The 19,388-nt window shown below is 31.5% G+C and overlaps 1 protein-coding gene across 2 annotated transcripts in view; it reads left to right on the top strand.

Moving 5' to 3' along the window:
• The first annotated feature begins 543 nt into the window (after nucleotides 1-543).
• The window catches only part of LOC123697355 (G-protein coupled receptor moody-like), a 34,965-nt gene continuing 16,120 nt past the window's right edge, over nucleotides 544-19,388 (top strand). For both annotated transcript variants that reach the window (XM_045643841.1, XM_045643842.1), the window contains exon 1: nucleotides 544-809. The gene's annotated coding sequence lies outside the window, so the exon portion shown is untranslated. The remainder of the gene's footprint in view (nucleotides 810-19,388) is intronic.

Genomic DNA, 19,388 nt, shown 5'->3' with positions numbered 1-19,388 from the left:
TCGGTACCAGTAGAAATTAGTTATATATTAATTACGATTTGCGACATTCATTAAATTTTTAATTAAATACCTAGTTATATTATGTTAAACACCATTACTTTAAAATTGAATTGTAAAAGCTAATAGGTAACGTTAATTGGGTACTTAGAAGATTTTTTTAGATAAAGGAATAATTATTAAGACATATTTTATAATGTCGAGGAATTTCATATTATGCAGATGTGGATATTCCATGTCTTTGTTCACCCTATGCCTTGAAATTTATAAACCCCTCTGTGATCTCAAATGACTATAGCTACAAAATATAAAACAATAAGGTCTGATATCGCTTGAATGTTACTTTCGATTCCTATAACTGTAGTATGAATGAAAATAGAGTCCTACCTTTATCAGATAAGATTCAAAATTCCTTGCATAATGTTTATGAATGACACAGCCGTCGTGTGAGAATGAGTTATCTGTCCCGCTTACTCGTAGAATCGGTACAATGCGTGCGCTCGCGCATTATGTGCGCTACCGTCGAGGTATTATGTCAATTGTCAATGTTGACAATTTCAGTCTGACACATGCGTTGCTACAATAACAACGTGCGATGAAACAATCCGCGACGATCGTAATGTTTTAATTCGTTTAAAATTAAATACCGTTGTGATGACAGACACTCTTAAATACATTGTACGTGTTGTTGTGGTGACTGTTTTGTATTATATACTGTTTGATGTGTTGAAAGGAATAAAACATTATTTCACTGGTTTTATGGAAGAAACTTCATAGTGTTGGATTTTATACTACTTACATCTAAACTAAAGGTAAGTTTTTCTTTTAAATAGCTGGCTAATATTATAATTTACCTATTTATTTCATACAGTAATAATTTATAAATAAATTTCCTTATTGTGATAAAATATAAAAGTTACTTAACCTTACCTAGGTACCTAACAATAGGAACAATATAAACCGACTATTGTCTTCATTTCTTTTCTACTAATTTATCTATCGATAATAAAAGCTTGCAGATGTTAATCTTTTAACATAGGGACTTACCTATTACAAGTTACAAGAATGCACTAAGAATTTACAACCTTAATTTTTTTAAGCATGCAGCAAGCACAAGCAAATTTAAACACCTAGGTACCTACTTACCTACCTAGGTAATAATCGTCGTAAAATTGAATGTGAATCGCTATTGAATTTGACTTCTTTACAAATACAGTAGTCAGTATAATTATAAATATACCTAGTAATATACAACAAATATAGTTATTTACCTATAGGAAATACGCTTACTCTGCTGTAAGAATATACCTACGTAACTACCTTTTTTTTTTTTTTTTTAGTGGGGAAATCTTGCATAGATACCTACGTAACTACCTAATGAATCAAACAATATTCAAAAGTATCAACTTCATAAATTACAAAAGAAACCCCAAACATCAAAACTAGCCTATTCTTACTTACATACCTAGGTATTTTACAATCCGATTTCCAAGACGGGCGCGTAAAAGAGCGTTTATTAAAATTTTAATTAGTTTGCAATTCGTCCTAAGAACTAACGAGACTTGTTATATTAAAGTTACCCTCAGTTTGTGTAACAATGCGACACCAAAGTTTATAATTGACTCAGGTTGTGACAGTCGCTTTACGCCTGACGTAACTATTAAACAAAATCTTAGTCGTAGGTAGTGTGTACAGTGTAATATGTGTATATTGGTCATAACTTTATTCGTAGTTTGAAAATACAATGTCTTTCCACTTACACAGATATGGTAATTAAACTACTAACTACAGCAGATACGGGAATTATAACCAGACTACGTGAAAAGGTTCATTGTCGATGGCAGCATCAGGAATATACCTACTAGGAAGAAAGAGGAAGTTTATTAAATAAGGCTGCCAGAAGTTAATTTACTCAAAAGATAATTAATTAATAAAGCTATAACAATGCATATCTTCGAAATCAATCTTGGATCTTGTAATGTGGAATGGAGGAAGAATAGTAGACACTAACCTAATATCCTGATACCTAACTACCTAGTACCTACTTGTAGAGCCCCAAATTTGCCACAGAAAAAAAAATAATTTTCTATTCTATAGTAGGTAGGTATTCGATAGATAAATAGAGTATAAAATACATTAAAAAATATCTTCTGGTAGGAAGTATAAAAAACATTTCCTAACACACGTTGTATAATAATCTTAAACCCTTTGGGGAAAATACTAGTAGGTACCTACCTATGCATATGCAACCAGATGTTTTAACAAAGCTCACACATAAACGTAGTTACAACTTACAAATGGTTATATCATCGAGCTTATTGTTGTTAAACATAAGCACTATACTATCCACATGTTAGTACACAACAACTTGAACAAACATCCTAGTTTTGGTGGTAAGTCCGAAAATAGATATTAACATAATTTTTGAGTTGAATGCCCTTTATTGCCCGTAGCGTGAGAAGTAGAGTTATGATTTTCGAATATACATTCTAAAAACAACACCAAAAATATAATTTTACGATTATTTCTTTGGCACGGCCTTGACAATAAACCGACTGATTAGCATGAATTCCCTAGATGAAACCCATAAAAAAACAGTAGTTATATGACTAATATAAAAATATATAAATTATAGACATAAAAAGCTATATTGCTGTCCCTTGAGCCAACATGGGGAATTAGACTATATTCCTAATTCCTATCATTGTATTATGCATTAGCGAACGATAAAATGTAATTATAATATTACCTTCGCTGCTAAGTACTCATAGGTCATGAGCGTGATGACTGATGACGAAGCTCCATGGCCGTGTGTGACGTCATTCTATAGATAATTGTACCCAATTTAAACTTGTCGATTAATACGCGGAAACATATCAAAAATCGCGGTAAAGACTCACTCTGTTATCTATAATGTGTTCTTCCTAACCCTCAAAAATCAAACTCGGAAATTTTGTTATGAGTCATCTACAATATGTTTAAAATTTTATATTCTAGGATAATTTAAACCTTAATTTATGTATTAATAGCTTTCCACCCGCGGCATCGCCCGCGCAGTCAAAGAAAAACCCGCGTAGTTCCCGTTCTCGTGGAATTTCCGGGATAAAACCTATCCTATGTCCTTTCTCGGGTATCAAAATATTTCTATACCAAATTTCATGCAAATTGGTTCAGTTGTTTAGGCGTGATTGAGTTACAGACAGACAGACAGAGTTACTTTCGCATTTATAATCCATATTAATATGGATAACGTGTTCATTACCTTATGACAAAAAACCTTACTTTGATTATACAAAATTATCTCTTTAAAATAAATAAAATTTCAAATGCGTATACATTAGTTAAATAACAGGAAAGCTAAATTAAGTCGATACGTAAATATAGAAAAAGATTAACGACAGTATCCTGTGTTCAAAGGTTTCCGTGAAATGCCCTAGCAATATTCTGCCTCGTAAATTACACTGACCCATTTTTTAGTTTGTTTTTTAACACATTATGTGAATGATATACGTTTTAAAAACGCACGAAAAGAAACAACAAATGAAGATCATTGGCAGATCAAAATCAAGATTATTGAGTAAGTATTCAATAATTTATTTAAAAATAAAAATAAATGCATTTTTATTTAAAGTAAAGTGAGCTCATATTTCACTTTTTTAGATTTCAAACTTTAAAACAAAAATGACGACCGGTTCTGAAAGATCATCATCTCAATATTTAATTGAAAATATTAACTAGATTCAGTCCGTAATATTAATGCAATCTGGCGATAAGTAGCCAATCTAATGGTACATTGCTACTATTTATTTATTTTCAGCCAAATGTTATTGCAATTAACTTGTTCATTGCAATAACATTTGGCTGAAAATAATATATGTATTATACAAGTAGATATATTGTATAACGATTCTAATTTAAAAACGCATTAGAAGCATAAAGCTGGGACTCGTGTTAACTTTATTTCAATATATACATTAGACCAACATAAAATGTAGAAACCATTTTCTAATGTCTTATCGATAAACATCATTAAAAAAATCTTATTAGGTAACTTAAATAAAAACATTGATAAACTTAATTAATTTCGTTGCTTAGTTAAAAGTTAGCTTATAACAAAACTCTATAATGAAGTATAAAACTAATTACAGTTTTAATCATTTAGATAATTAATTGAACACTGAAAGGTATTACAAGACAGCGTGTAACATAAAAAGCTTAATCGTGTTATAGACCATTTAAATTCAGAAACAAACCACATTACAACTGTTAAAATTTAACCTCAGCGTTTAAAATTAAAGACATATGTTATTACGACAGCGGTAAGCACTTGAAATTGTATGAATAATTAGCTACGCCCCGCGGTTTCACCCGATTTGCTTCGCTCCTGTTGTTCTTAGAGTGATGATGTATCAACATTTAACCTTCCACGATAAATAGGCTATATAGCACCGAAAGAATTTATCAAATCGGACCAGTGGTGCCTGAGATTAGCGCGTTCAAACAAACTCTTTTTCGGTAAAATACAACGTATTTCCTAAATTTGCGCGATATGCCTTCTTTCGAAAGTAATACCTCACGTGTTAAATGTCCAATGAAAACATCGAGAATAACAGGAAAAGCTTTAATATAAATTGAAAAGCAAGAAAGGATATTGAAGTAGGTATATGGAATGCGGCATCAATTGTGCGTAAAATTGTTTGCGCAGTTGTTGGAATTTGGGTCGCACTTCTATTTTCTAAAAGACTCTTAAATAATGGCCTAAATACACACTGAATATCGAGTGTTTTAAATTTAGATTACTATTATTACGAGGCTGTCTTTGTTGACATGTAGTATGACAGTATATTTATGTATGCCATCTGCTCGCTTATGTCATATAGTTTAGATTCTATAATAATATACTGTGTAGATTCGAAGTCAGCAAGAAGTCAGTAATTATTTACACGTTATGTTAGTTAATCTGTTGTATTAACAAGACATTAATATAATATATAGGTACTAACACATATGTATTGTAACAGAAGAAGCATTCTGTACATATTATTATACCTAAAAAATATTGACTAAGCTGAAATTACCTGAACTGAACAATAAGAAACAGTTTTTTAATACAATCTAAACATTGAATACTTATTCCAACTCAAAATCTGTTTTTATAAAACTATTCAGTAATATTATACGCTCTATATACATCTTTATTTACTGTAAATAAAGCAAGATTAAACAGATATAAACTAATTTACAGAAATAGTATTTGCTAAAATAAGCTCATAAGAACTTCCGTTTATACCAGATCACACTTCACACATCAACAAGAGGGGCTCAAAATAATATTGTAACCGGAATAAGGAATACACATATATCTTTTTATATATTTTCGTAATTATATTGTAAAACATTTGATCATAAAATAAAGTAAAAATTAAAGGTTTTTATGGTTAGACAAGTGGTGTTTTTATAATGACTAAATTGTATGTTATTTTCTAATTAAGAAATGAGGGCATTTAGCTTCTATCCCCCTTCCCAAAATACTGCTTAGTTCATTAGGTAACTATCCTCATAACCTAGGGAGCTTTCACATTTATTATATAAAAACGTGGGAGTGCAGACGAAACATTTTTCTTAAAAATGTGTTATGCTGCCAAATGATTTTATATTATTGGAAAAGGGCACACAAGTTTGGTGTTCAGTTTGTTACTGCTAGTTTCAGCGACTCAGACTCGTCTCGTCGTAAATATATTGCTGTTTTGAAGTGTTATAAAAATGTACTTTGACTTTAAGCACTCAAACCACATAATACACTAGACGTAATGTTAGTACTATTTTTAACCTCAGACTATAAGCTGTGCTATAAGCCACTCTAAATTCTGCACTCACTATTTTATTTTTTTTCCGGGCGACTCATTTGTTTTTTCTTTAACTGCAAGAATTATTTTTATAAAGAGTTGTACATATCACATGAAAATAGAATTGAGTACTGTATTATATTTTTGACAAAATTACACGAAAATATCCCAATCCCGATTTTATAATAAATAATTTACTGCGTACGTACGTAATTAGTATGTACAAGGTAGTATATAAAATATCGTTCGTGGATATAATTAATAAACATTAATTTATTACACTGATCTGATTGCTAACCGATATAATAATCAATTACTTTCCTGGATATAATTTATTACCCGAGCTGTGAAATATAACGTCATTTAGCGTACATTATAATTTATAAATATACAACGCAATAAAATATGAAATCAATTACATTTGCTGCAAGTACGTGAAGACGTGAAGACCCTGACATTATAATTAGATAAATGTACGACAAGTGGCTAATTGTGACTAGATCGTAGATTTAGTCAGAGAGTCAGTGACCAATTTGACTAGCATATAAAAATTGAGACAAAAGGTCGAAAGCACAGCTCAGTTTGCATTTTGGCATTAATTATAAATTATCATTTTTGCATTTTTTTATTGATTGTTATATCTTAATGGTGACCACATTCGAATCTATTTATAGTCTATATAATTTTAAATTAGTTTTGAATTATCACTATCAAAACTTTTTTTTTTTTTACTATAACACTGGTCTTCGCTAGGTTCTCTATACAAATTAATAAGTTTGGCATATAATATAATGAACGTAAAAATCCCTTTCTTATTATTCCAGCATTGTTAATTTTTTTATAATGACATGGCAAGCTCTTGGGCTAGTATAGTAATGCACTTGATTAGAATTCCACCTGAATATTAATTAAATGCGTTTATTAAATGTTGTTTGATTACCTATTATAGTTAGGTTAGGTTAGGTTAGGTACATCTTAATTGCTTCATGCTACCTGACTTGACGTGACCATGTACCTACCTGCAATTTTCCCCGCTGAACTTTATGAACTTAAAATAATAAATGTAATTAATAATTACCTTGTAGTATTGTTAAAGTAGTACCAAATTTTAATATGACTACAAAATTTACGAACACTGTCCAGGCAAAATGTTTAATATAGAAAACACTGAAATTCAAATAAGGTGCTTTACCTTCGGGAATATTTGTCTTTATTAGACAATATTCAATCTATTTTAAGGCTTTTGAATAAAATGTCATTCCCGACCTAATAGATTTTAAATATAAAAAGAAAAACCGAATTTTCAAATCACATGGGATTTTTTTTCCAACCCAATATATCAAACTGTAGCCGGCTAGACTTATTAAATATTTCTTTTACGCTTTTTGACGAGATTCGTATTTTAAATTATAGGTAGGTATGCGTTTTTTTTCTATACAAACAGGTTTTTTTTACTGAAAATTAACATTGTATTAAAAACATACTATATCTTTGACTAAGAAGTAGGTAAGTATGTTCCATAAAGAAAGTCACGATATTTTTTGCAACTTACATTTTAAATACGACTATGGATCTTCAACGTTTGTTACACATATAAAAACGCTTTAAATGTAAACATATGGTCTAACTGCGGACAGAACCGCGTCGAAAAGCACTCATTAGATAACCATTCGACTAATGGCGTCTAGCAATTCCTTATTTATGTGTCGCGAATATGCGATATATCATAAATGGCACGAGGTTATCAATACTTTGTCAAAATAATCATACTTACAGAAATAGTCTTCCTCTTTGATATTTCCTGTGATCCAACTAATTATCGTCTTAATTATCTTTGCTTTTAATAGAATGTATTTATACCTATGAAGGTGTAAATGTTCTATTTCGGTGTGATATTTTTTTTAACTAGCTTCCCGCCGCGGCTTCGCGCGCGTTAAAGAAAAACCCGCATAGTTCCCGTTGCCGTGAGATTTCCGGGATAAAACCTATTCTATGTGTTAATTCAAGTTACCTATGTGTGCTAAATTTCATTGCAATCGGTTCAGTAGTATTTGCGTGAAAGAGTTACAAACATACACATACACATCCATCCGCACAAACTTTCGCATTTATAATAATTATGTATTAGTAAGAAATAAAATAGTAAGAAGTAAGACTAGTGGGATTAAATAGCGACTACACCGTCAAAAATAAATTCAGATTCATATAACTCAAAATAATTGCGCTGTATTAAGAACAGACTTTGAATTAAATCTGAATAATAATGATAATTTAATAACTGTCAAATGTATTCATGCATCGCTGAGGTTTGTAATGTTGTGGAGTAATATATGTAATTATACGAGTATGACGCATATTACAGTTTCGCTGGACCAACCTGATAAACTGTTTTGTTAATGTTAAGTTTTAATTAAAAAACTTTCCGGTTAAATAGACACAAAGCCCTAAGCTAACATCTTCATCATCATCAATGTCTTATATTTTGATCATAAACACATTGTAATTAAAACGACACGGAATTAAGTAAAACTGTCATATTTTTACCAAAAACATTATAATTTCGTGGAATACAGTAGGTACCTATTTGAATCCGGGCGGTGGAACGGGGAATGTAATCCATCGTCCGGTTCGGTGAGGCGGCTTGAGACGTGTTCCGCTCATGCCGCCAACGGGAGGGAAGAGCAGGCAAACCATCTTTCCTGTTCTTGGCTCGCGCCTGGCCTAGAGATGGGCTGCCGCCGAGGGGGTCGCGGAAGAATTCTAACAAATACCCGCGGCCCCATCATTAAAGCGGCTCGACGGAACACAGTGGGGTTTTAGTCGGTAGGAATCCGACATAACCCACGGCTCCTTCCCCGGGGGCAGTGGGTATTTTTGGAAGATTTCCCCACTATAAAAAAAAAAAAAGGTACCTATTTGAATAAAAATTCTACAGCTCAATACGTTAAAATTTATATTCCAATTTAATTCCACCACAGATAAAAAAGATTACATTAATTGATCTATCACCGGCTGCTACCGAATTAATAATACCATGAGCTGTCACGAAGGATATTTTAAGTGGTTGGGCCACTATCGGCCCCCACATTGTCCCCAATTACAAGCAATTGTCGGCTGCATTCTATTCCACTGGTCACGCATGCGCTAATTAAAGCTTGTCTTACTGTCTGTATGTTCATGTATATGATAGTATATGACAATAGCAACGATGAATAACCAGGAACTTATGTTAACCTTCATTGACCATTGTTATAAAATATGTATGAAAATGGAAATGCCAAATACTTAAACTAATACTAAATACTTAAAATAAAAATGTCTGAAAGATAGAATTATGACAGAAAATTTCTCGTACCTAATATATTAAGACGGCTATTACCCAAGTTTAATTTAAGCCACCAAAAGCTTTTATTTAAATTAGAAATTTTTAAAGATAAGGTAAAAAATCCACCTTAATAAAATGTTTGTTTGTAGTTTGTCAAAATTTAGTAAGACTAACACTCCTAATTAATAACGCGCTAAGTGTAGAGAAATTAAGCTTAGTTGGCTAATTAACGTGGACTGAAGTAAAGCAAGATGGATGTGCTACGATAGTCTTACACAAAACAAAACTTTACTAAGAAACCCATATAAAACGTAACGATTAAAATTTAATCCATCATAGGAATCTGGTACAATATTATACCGGCGTTTCAAGAAATATGAATGAAAAATCGGCTCTACTTTCTTTGTTGATTCATAGTTCATTGCTTGTTTGTGACTTGCAATTAATATTTACCTATAGAATTTTAATATGGAAAATCATTGAGTTTATCCTTATGACCCTTATCTAGTCCTTACGTGATGCATTGTTATTTTTTCCTTAGTTACTCCAGTGTACATGCAGTTGCACTTTCCTTAATTCATTATTGTCATATATTGATCGAGTTCTTCACATTAAATTAATTTCAGCGCTATCATATTGTTATATAATTTATTAATATTAAAAGCTCACTGTCTGTTACTTTCATAATTATATTAATAAAAAAAATACGTGTGGCACTCGAGGACTACCGCGGTAAAGATGGCATAGCATCGCATCGCTGTGCCGGTTGGGGGGTGGGTTAGGTTTTTTCGTTACGGAATTTTTACATTCGGTCGCCGCGCTCAAAGTCTGAGATAAGAGCTATGCAATAGCTTAAAACCTAATTGCTAAGTAACAAAAAACAAACGTGAACCATCGGTGATTATAATATGTACAATATGAATGTAAATTTTATTTTTTGTTAGAAATTGCTCGTCATACTTCCGCTTCTAGAATTTATCAATCGATACAGTTTATCTGCTTATTTCGTTCATCATTCATGTATTAAATTGTATTATCTCGATGTCAAGTAGAGCATGAAGTAAATACATAGTTTCTCTTCGTTTTTCCAACAAAAACATTGTAAAGGAAATATTCTAATTTCTAACCCATGCAATAAAAATAAAATATGCACATGATATAAGATTAACACGCTGATAATAATTATTAAAAGACTAGGTACATACCTAGTTAAATAAAAGAATAATTTATATGTGAGTTACGTAAATACTTCAAATATTACGATCACAAATTGAGCTTAAGCAACAGCTAGCAAACCGTAATTGAAGAAAACGTAAAAGTTTTTTTGAAAAGCAATTAATTTCGTTAGTTACGCAGTCACACCGTTTAATGGCGTATGAAATTATAATTTTCCGCAAAACACATTCGCTCCATTATTCTTATATGACGGCATAATCTTTGGTAAAATTATAAAACAATGACTGGTAATGCAATTCAAATTCATAACGTCACAGTAATTTTTTACGTAATTTCATATGAAAAATATTTTCTTAGAAAATAGCGAGCAGGGACTTAATTAACAAAAAAATGACTGTAGGTACCTGTGAGGTACTATCAAAAAACTACCGTAAAGAACCAAAATAATGAATTAGACCTTAGTTGTAGAAATATAACAACAGTTATATTTCTACAACTAAGGTCATTTATATATATAAATAATGAATACACAGTCTGGATAAACATCGATAAAGTTTTACGTACACTCAACGACTTGGTAAAAATGCACTATAAAAATAATAATAACTTCAACACTTCCCAAGAAACATATTCATAATATACAAAGACGTCTGGACTGTCTATATATTTATTCATACGTAAGAGTTCACAGCATAAACAGTAAGAAAATACCGTATCATGAAAATATATTTAAATTTCATACTGGACACATACGTTACGTCTGTTACGTATTAATTTTGTAATCTGTGACAAAAGCATTAGCTATGATTAAATAAAATAATGTTAAAATATTACTAAGGTATTTCTTCATTAAGAGCAGTGGTGGCTCAGTGGTGAGACCTCGGACTTCGAATCGATAAGTCCGTGGTTCGAGACCAGGCGAGCGCGCAGGAAATAAATTTGATTTTTCAATTTATCTGCGCATGTTGTAACATCACCACTGCTCGAACGGTGAAGGAAAACATCGTGAGGAAACCGACATGTCGAAGAATTAACAAAAAAAAAAAAAAAAGGTCCACGACATGTGTCATCCGCCAACCCGCACTTGGCCAGCGTGGTGGATTATGGCCTGTACCCTCATAGGAGGCCCGTGTCCCAGCAGTGGGAACGTATATGGGCTGATGATGATGATGATGATGATGATTTCTTCATTTTAGTCCTAATAAAAATACATTTCAAATAGAGCCACATTGATAGTATAACATTAAGTATAGATAATATAGTCAGGCTATATAATTCGTTATTATGGATTTGTCATGAAAATGGACTCTATCAGTCACGTCTGTTTTACATAACCATTGATTATACCAAAAAATATTATAAAAGTAAAAATATATTAAGTAAACACCATGAATCTTTGATAATAAACTATTTCCGTTATTTTATGGTAACAGGTAACCGCAGCCGGTTATTGCGGAAGCCACACAAAGTTAACGTTATATTTGGGAGAACATTTTTTTATTGAATAGGAAATACGTAACCATTTTTCATAATAATAGTCTAATAATTTATGATTATTATTATCCTTTTATAACTTTATTCACTGTTACAAAGATAATTTTTATTATTTATCACAAGACAGTAATTAACACATTTTCTTTATTCTTATTAGGAAGTATCTTAAAACTCTGCATTCTATATAAGCATCCATTTTAAATTATATGTAAGGGTGATACTATACGAGCGGTTTTCCCGCCGCGGGAATCCGCTCGCCAAAGCTGCCGCAGACCATCAAACTACACGGGACGCGGTTTATCGTAATTTATAAATATATTTTTTTCTATGTTTTAATCGTAAAGAGATAACATTATCATATTCATCTTTCCACACGCATCTATAACCGTACAGTTCTATAAAGAATATAAGATTATTGAACTAGAAAGCAACGCAAAACATAATCAATAAATTACACATAAAAACATTCACTAGGTAACGGAGTGTTAAATCTATGAGAGATTTATATGTGGCTTGATAAAAGCGTCTATCAGACCGTGTACGAGTTAAAAAATGAATGGCTTATAAATCTAAAGACCAATGAACATTGACGGGATAAAGTAATGCGTATTTTAAAAGCATTTCGCGAGTATTGTATTGCAAACACGTGAGATGAATTGTTTAGTCAAAATATTTATATTTTTGTACCACATTTATGGAAAAGTTTCAGACATTAGTTTTATGTTAATATTTGATTTTGATTACATTCTTATAGTTAGTGTTTTCATTGAATAACGAACTGCGAGACGTGGTCCAAGTTTACCGCCTGGATTTTATTTCATACTTGAGCAATTAGGTCACAGACTTTGCGAACTATAATTACAAGAAAAGATTCATAACATCGTATTATTTTCGTATATTAGTTTTATGGAGGCTGAATGACTTTTAACTTTAATTACTTTTATTTTTGCTAATTTGACCTCCTTTTCCCTTGTATGGTAGTTTAGTTTGAAAATGTTTACGACGCTCAAAAGAAGTGAGCTGATACTCCGAAATAGGACACAGACTTTGCAATGTATCACATAATATTTATTTGTTACGAAATCGCGACTCAGGCAATAAACCTAGACCAGACTTATAAACATTGAGAGCTTCTAAAAATAGCACGTGTTTATTGGATATCCTAATAAAAATGTGGGTTAATCGGCCATTTGTTCTTCGTCGTTTGAAGGATTGATTTACTTTTGACCTGAGGGAGTAATACTCCGTAGCAAGTTCCAACCCTTTGAGGTACGTAGACAATTGAAAGGTCCAAATTTTTGGGTCAAGTCAATACTGGAAGCATTTGATTCATTTGAAGAGATGGCAAAATATTTCCGTTTTATATTTGAGTTTTATCTATAGTTAGGACACGCTGAAAATATTGAGAGTATAAAAAAGCTTACGTACGTTGAGTAAAAGAAGTTCACAAACGCAAAAATGACAAATAAAACGGCATCAAAATATAAAATACATGTTCTATAAGATACCAGCAATTCACAACTTCCCGGATCTATAAAACCATGACATAATTGCTATTTTATCGCTTCTCTCCATATTCCTCCATATGAATAAGACAATAGTTTGGTCATTCAATCTTCCAAGTTATGATTTTCATAGATGTAGCCTAATTTGTAAAGCAAAGAACTCTGAGTGTTGCCAAACTACCCTCATAACTGCCCGGTCAATGCCGTTTGGAAATTATCCAATTCAAATCCAACAATCTGAAAAATTCGAACTTTTAATAACTCAAGTGTTTTAGTTTTTAGTTCAAAACGAGGTTATGGTAAGTCCTTCATAAGTCCCATTCGTTTTCATTGTTTAAAAGTTAAAACGCTCTCGTAAGATAATGGAAAAAACGAGAAGTTAAATCGCATATTATTCCCTTCATTTAACTTTTCGACTCATGGATACCATCATCTGACCTTAAAAAGTATGAAAGTAGGTAATTCATATAGAGATATATAATATAAACTAATCCTAATATTAACATCTCTAAAAATCTTACCAGTTTTTATTAATAAGGACCTGAAAACGTGTTAATGTAGTAAATTAAATACCTATACCAAATTATATATATAATGTGCACGTAGAAGAAAAGAAAAAAGCGAACCCATAAAAGCTCTGAAAAAGATACAGAATTAGGTATCATTGATCCTCTTAAATGCGTTTTACACTCATCTTTAAGTAGCGTTCTAAAGCCACGTAAACTATTAAGGTCAAAGACAAGGAAATTATTTTTAACCGACTTCAAAAAAAAGAGGAGGTTATCAATTCGGTTGGTATATTTTGTCTACTACCGTTTATTTACGTTAATCCAGATGAACTTCTCCGATTTCTCAATTACCTTCAGAAAAATATTCAAATCAGTTTTCTATAAGTGACAGCTATAATATCTGGAAAATATAAAATTACATATTCATAAGCCTCCAACCGCATGAATCACTGACGTCTCAATGAGTCACCATCACGTAACTTACCTCACGATGTCAATACCTGCTTTGTTCTTAGAAATCACGCTCAGCTGTTTATCGTACACGGTACAAGTATGTGACTTTGTAAGGATGTATTTATATTATGTTATAAGTTATATATAGTTTTCATCGTATTGAACAAAATATGTATGTGAAAACAATTCTGTCAGTATTGTACGCATTCATGCTACAGGAGTACAGGATCAAGTTTGATGATAATATTTGGTAGCTAAACGACCTTGCTAAAGGGCACTGGGTTTTAAAAACAGAAACAAAACTTTAAGTTATCTTATACCCGTATTAGTATATTATTTCTAGTCTGTGCATATACTACTCGCTCATGTATTGTGTTGTTACCAGAATTTTATTAATTAAATAAAATGCAATATTTTAACAGTAATTGTGAACATTGTAGGTAACTAAATAAATCTTTTCAAATAGTTTCAAATTTATCTAAATTAATATTGTAATACTCAAACATTGAAATATATTGTAGTAAAATAATAACTAACTAACATTTATTAGAACATAATACTAACGCTTAATTTTGAATTAATTATTACAATTAAGTTATTTCAGCCTCTTGGATAGTATTAAACATTTAAAATTAAATTAGACGAGGTAATTAAAGAATGAAATAAATCACATTATTACTTTTAAAATAGTACATTCCGGTCTCCAAGGTTATTGCTTTTATAAAGCACTAGCAGCCCCGGCTTCGCCCGTGGTACCTACATGTTTGCGTTTTCTGTATAAGAACCATCCTTACTTCAAAGAATATTATAATAAAAGAATTAACTTTTATTATAATATTCTTTGAAATCGGTTCAGCCGTTCTCGAGTTATGCGCTTTCCAACAAATTTTACAATTCATTTTTACTACTTATTTCATTTTTATTTAACTAATTTCTCTACAGACAAAAATATAGATCATAACCACCACAGCTCAAAAAGGCTTTCGTTGATCACACTTATTTCCGGTTGTTGCTCGTGATATCCGGTTATTCGCTATTTTGAATACCATGACCAAAAACTGTGCCAAAAACTATTCAATATTGATAGTCATTTACGTCATGTTTTATGACGTAACGCAAAATATAACGAAATAACGTCATGATATAATCTTTAGGAGGTCCCCCCCGTGACTACCCTCGCTGCAATGTGCGAAAAGTTGGGATAATAGTATAATGAATAAATTCGCGTTTAAAATCCGTTAAAATCTTTAATTTCAAAATGTATAATACTCGCGTAAAATAAAACACTAGAAAATGCTAATATTATCAAAAAAAAATATTTGTATCAAATACTCACTTATAAATTATAATACCACAAGAGCTTCAAAATTATCCGGTATTTTCCGATAGGTTCGTTGCAAACAAATGAAGGAGTCAAGTTTTTAGTCAAGGTTAAAAAATCACGAGCGCGAAGCGCGAGTGATTTTTCCTGAAAAACTTGACGACTTTTGTTTGCAGGGAACCTTGAGGGAAATGCCAGATAATTTTGAAGCTCGTGTGGTATTCGGGGGATTATTTTTCCGTCCCAAATGTCGGCCAATAATTTCACAATTGAATTCAACCTGTCAGTTTGACGTCAACGACCAGAGAAAATTTTCAAAAAATTATCAGTATTATACCATGTAGGTTGTACCACGTGACGTCGAATGGTGCAATTCTATTGGTCGACATTTGGGTCGGAAAAATAATCTTTATAGTTTGCAAAACATGCATCGATTAAATTAAAACAAATATTATACTTGAAGTAAATATTAAACTTGCAATAGAGGATGCGAGAAGCGTTCTACTTTAAAAACTTAACAACAACCTGTTGCTAACAATTTCTGTACTGTAAAGTTTCCTTTGTAAAAATACAATATCGTTTTCTTAACGTGAATGGTATTGGAAAAATAACTGAAACAAAAATTAAATAGCAAAGAGGGAAGGAAATACATTTTAAAATTGTATTACAATTTTGGTTTATGTATTTTATAGTTTGTTTTATATTAAATATGAAATTCAAAGCAATATTTAAATGTATTTAAGATGGTAGGTATGTTAATAGGTACATAATCGTATTTGACGATAGTAAGGTAATAATTAAAAATATCATCATCAATGGATAATCAATGTTCTGCCATACTATCCGTAATAAATAAAATAATAGGAAGTAAGTGTGACCAAGATAACTGAGTCATAGTGAAGCTGTTTTGTTATTTTTTTACTGTAAAGTAGACTTTCAAATTTTTGCCGTGACTCAGATTTTACAATACACATCGATGTGTCATCTAGAGCAATCACCATTTTGAGCTCATTTACTTGTTACGTGCTTATGGATGGATTGTAAAACCGTTGTAGCAATAGTAATTATGATAACAATTGCTAAGAATGTTATTAATCTATATTTGATATTATAAAGCTGAAGAGTTTGTTTGTTTGTTTGTTTGAATGCGCTAATCTCAGGTACTACTGGACTGATTAGAAAAATTCTTTCGGTGTTAGATAGCCCATTTATAGAGGAAGGCTATATTACGCTCAGACCAACAGGAGCGAAGCCACGCGGGTGAAACCGCGAAGCGCAGCTATTATATTATATCTAAACTAGTACTATTAGAACATTGTACATTGTACTCTAATCGGATAATTAGAACATTGTACTCTAATCGGATAATTACAAACATTTGAAGACACACTTCGTAATGTAAATTAATCGCAAAATCAATTACAACTTTAATTTCACCCCTTGACCTTAACGTAACCTTAACCTTCTGGAGCCCTTAATTAAATTATTGTTATTTTAATTCATACCTTCGTCAACTCCGTCACTCTATAAACGTTTGATTGCAAGAACATTTTAATAAGTATTTTAATTAAAATGTATGTAGTAAGCAATGAACTGAAATTTAATGAATAACGCGTTATAAAATCTATAAAATTGTAACGGGTGGTTCCAAATTGAAAGTCTAAGGATTCGGCTAGATATTGAACTATTAATATATCTACATTTAATTTTAAACTTTACCAAAATAAGACTTGATCTTTAATCCACTTTTTCCTTTCCTTGAATAAATCGATGGCTCGTTTTGACTTTGCTAAACAAATTTCCTTCGCCTTCGCTTCCGCAATAAGTTAATCCGCCCAAATCTGCTTGGAATCTATTTTCTCATCCCCTTGAACTATTGTATCTGCTATTAAAAGAATTTATCAAAAATACAAACAATAGAATCATAATTATACAAATATTAAAGTTATTACATATTATTATAGTTATGAGTGTTCTTACGGTCAATAGTTCGATAGTATAACGAGTCTCAGCATATCGTCGCACTTTTATAGGATGAATGTTTTAGTCATTTCTAAGCAAAGGTTTATTTTATCTTCACACGTTGCTGTTGTCAACTAGATTATTGTATAAAATCAACAATTGTATTTTTGTCATCTGTATAACTTGAAGGCTTTGAAAAATATATAGGTGTATAGATTTGTTTCATAACATGAGGTGAATTCATATACAATTATAGAAATAAGCCAGCGTAATAATAAAATTCCATTAAGGAATATTCTTGGTCTAGAAAGTAAGTTAAGTTCTCTTCAGCCACACAACAAAGCAAAGTTGAAGACCGTCTCAAACCGTCGAATAATTAACCAGATAAGAGCTATTAAGTATTATGTGCTCTGTTTCGAACATTTAACTCCAACTGCTCTAAAACAGAACCAAGTCGATATCCATTAACTCGTGAAATAACCTAGAAGTCAAGAGCAAATTGCGAGATGTAACTATCTGAGTCTTATTAACGGTTTTGAACAAAATTACAATAAAGTACTTCATATTTCTTCGAGCGAAAATTTAAAAGTTTGCAGCTACGGACAATCTATAGCTCAAGAGGACTAAAACTTTTAAACAACAATAACAAATAAAGTAATCATTTTCGTTAATCCTACTAATATTATAAATGCGAAAGTTTGTATGGATGTATGGATGTATGGATGTTTGTTACTCTTTCACGTAAAAACTACTGAACCGATTACAATGAAATTTAGCACACATATAGAGGGTAACTTGGATTAACACATAGGATAGTTTTTATCCCGGAAATCCCACGGGAACGGGAACTATGCGGGTTTTCCTTTACAAACGCGGGCGAAGCCGCGGGCGGAAATCTAGTTAAATATAATTTACTACAATGTATTCAACTATAGCTAACATTAAATCCTTACGATTACAATTAATTTTAAGATTACTTAAATCAATAATTATACTTAGCTGAAAATTAAAGCTTCAGAGTATGACGCGAACCTAAACGAAATTTTCGTTGTAAAAAATATGTCCCTCATTGGATGTCGTAGCCGTAGGTTGCTTATTAATTTTTTATGCTTTCACATTTCTATCGGGTTGAAAGGTGATCCAGACGTAGTTTCAATCAATTTTACTGTCTTGTTTTTTACTAGCCATATATAGTATTTTTGATCAAAAACTGCTGTTTACACGACCTTTTGTTGTTGCTGATATTACTGCAGACTGCTGAGTAAATGGACCAATTTTAATAAACCCAGCTTATGAACCTATTACAAATTGTCATAAATAAAAAAGTATTTTTGCACAATGTAATAAAGTCACTCCTTGCTATCTTTCTGAGTAAAAGGGATGACGTATATAAAATTAGTTTTTTTTTAAGGAGATAATGTGCACAGGATATATTTTTAGTTATTCATAGTTATTATTTCAAGCTTGTTATCCCGAATTCAGTAGTTATTTATTTCAGTACCTATATTTCCACTTTTCGATTAAAACAGTCGTGTCTCAATTTTAAATTAAAATTAGAATTAGGCGAGAGAATTAGCACGGGAGCTCACCTACTTGAAGCTAACTTTAAATTAATATTAGAAACAGACTCAAATGTTGCTAATGTGACTCACGTTACAATACTAAAAGTCAGAAGACATCGGATATTCAAATCGCAAGGCATCGTAGGCGTTTCCTCCATTAGAGACAATGGCTGAGCCACTTGGCCTCTGTCGTGACAAATTAGTTAATTGCTGGAGCACTCTGGAGTCCAATGATCAG

The sequence above is a fragment of the Colias croceus genome, chromosome 14 (assembly GCF_905220415.1).
Source record: "Colias croceus chromosome 14, ilColCroc2.1".
Classification (NCBI taxonomy): Eukaryota; Metazoa; Arthropoda; class Insecta; order Lepidoptera; family Pieridae; genus Colias; species Colias croceus.
The sequence above is the reverse complement of the archived record's forward strand: the minus strand, read 5'-3'. Positions and strand labels throughout refer to the sequence as shown.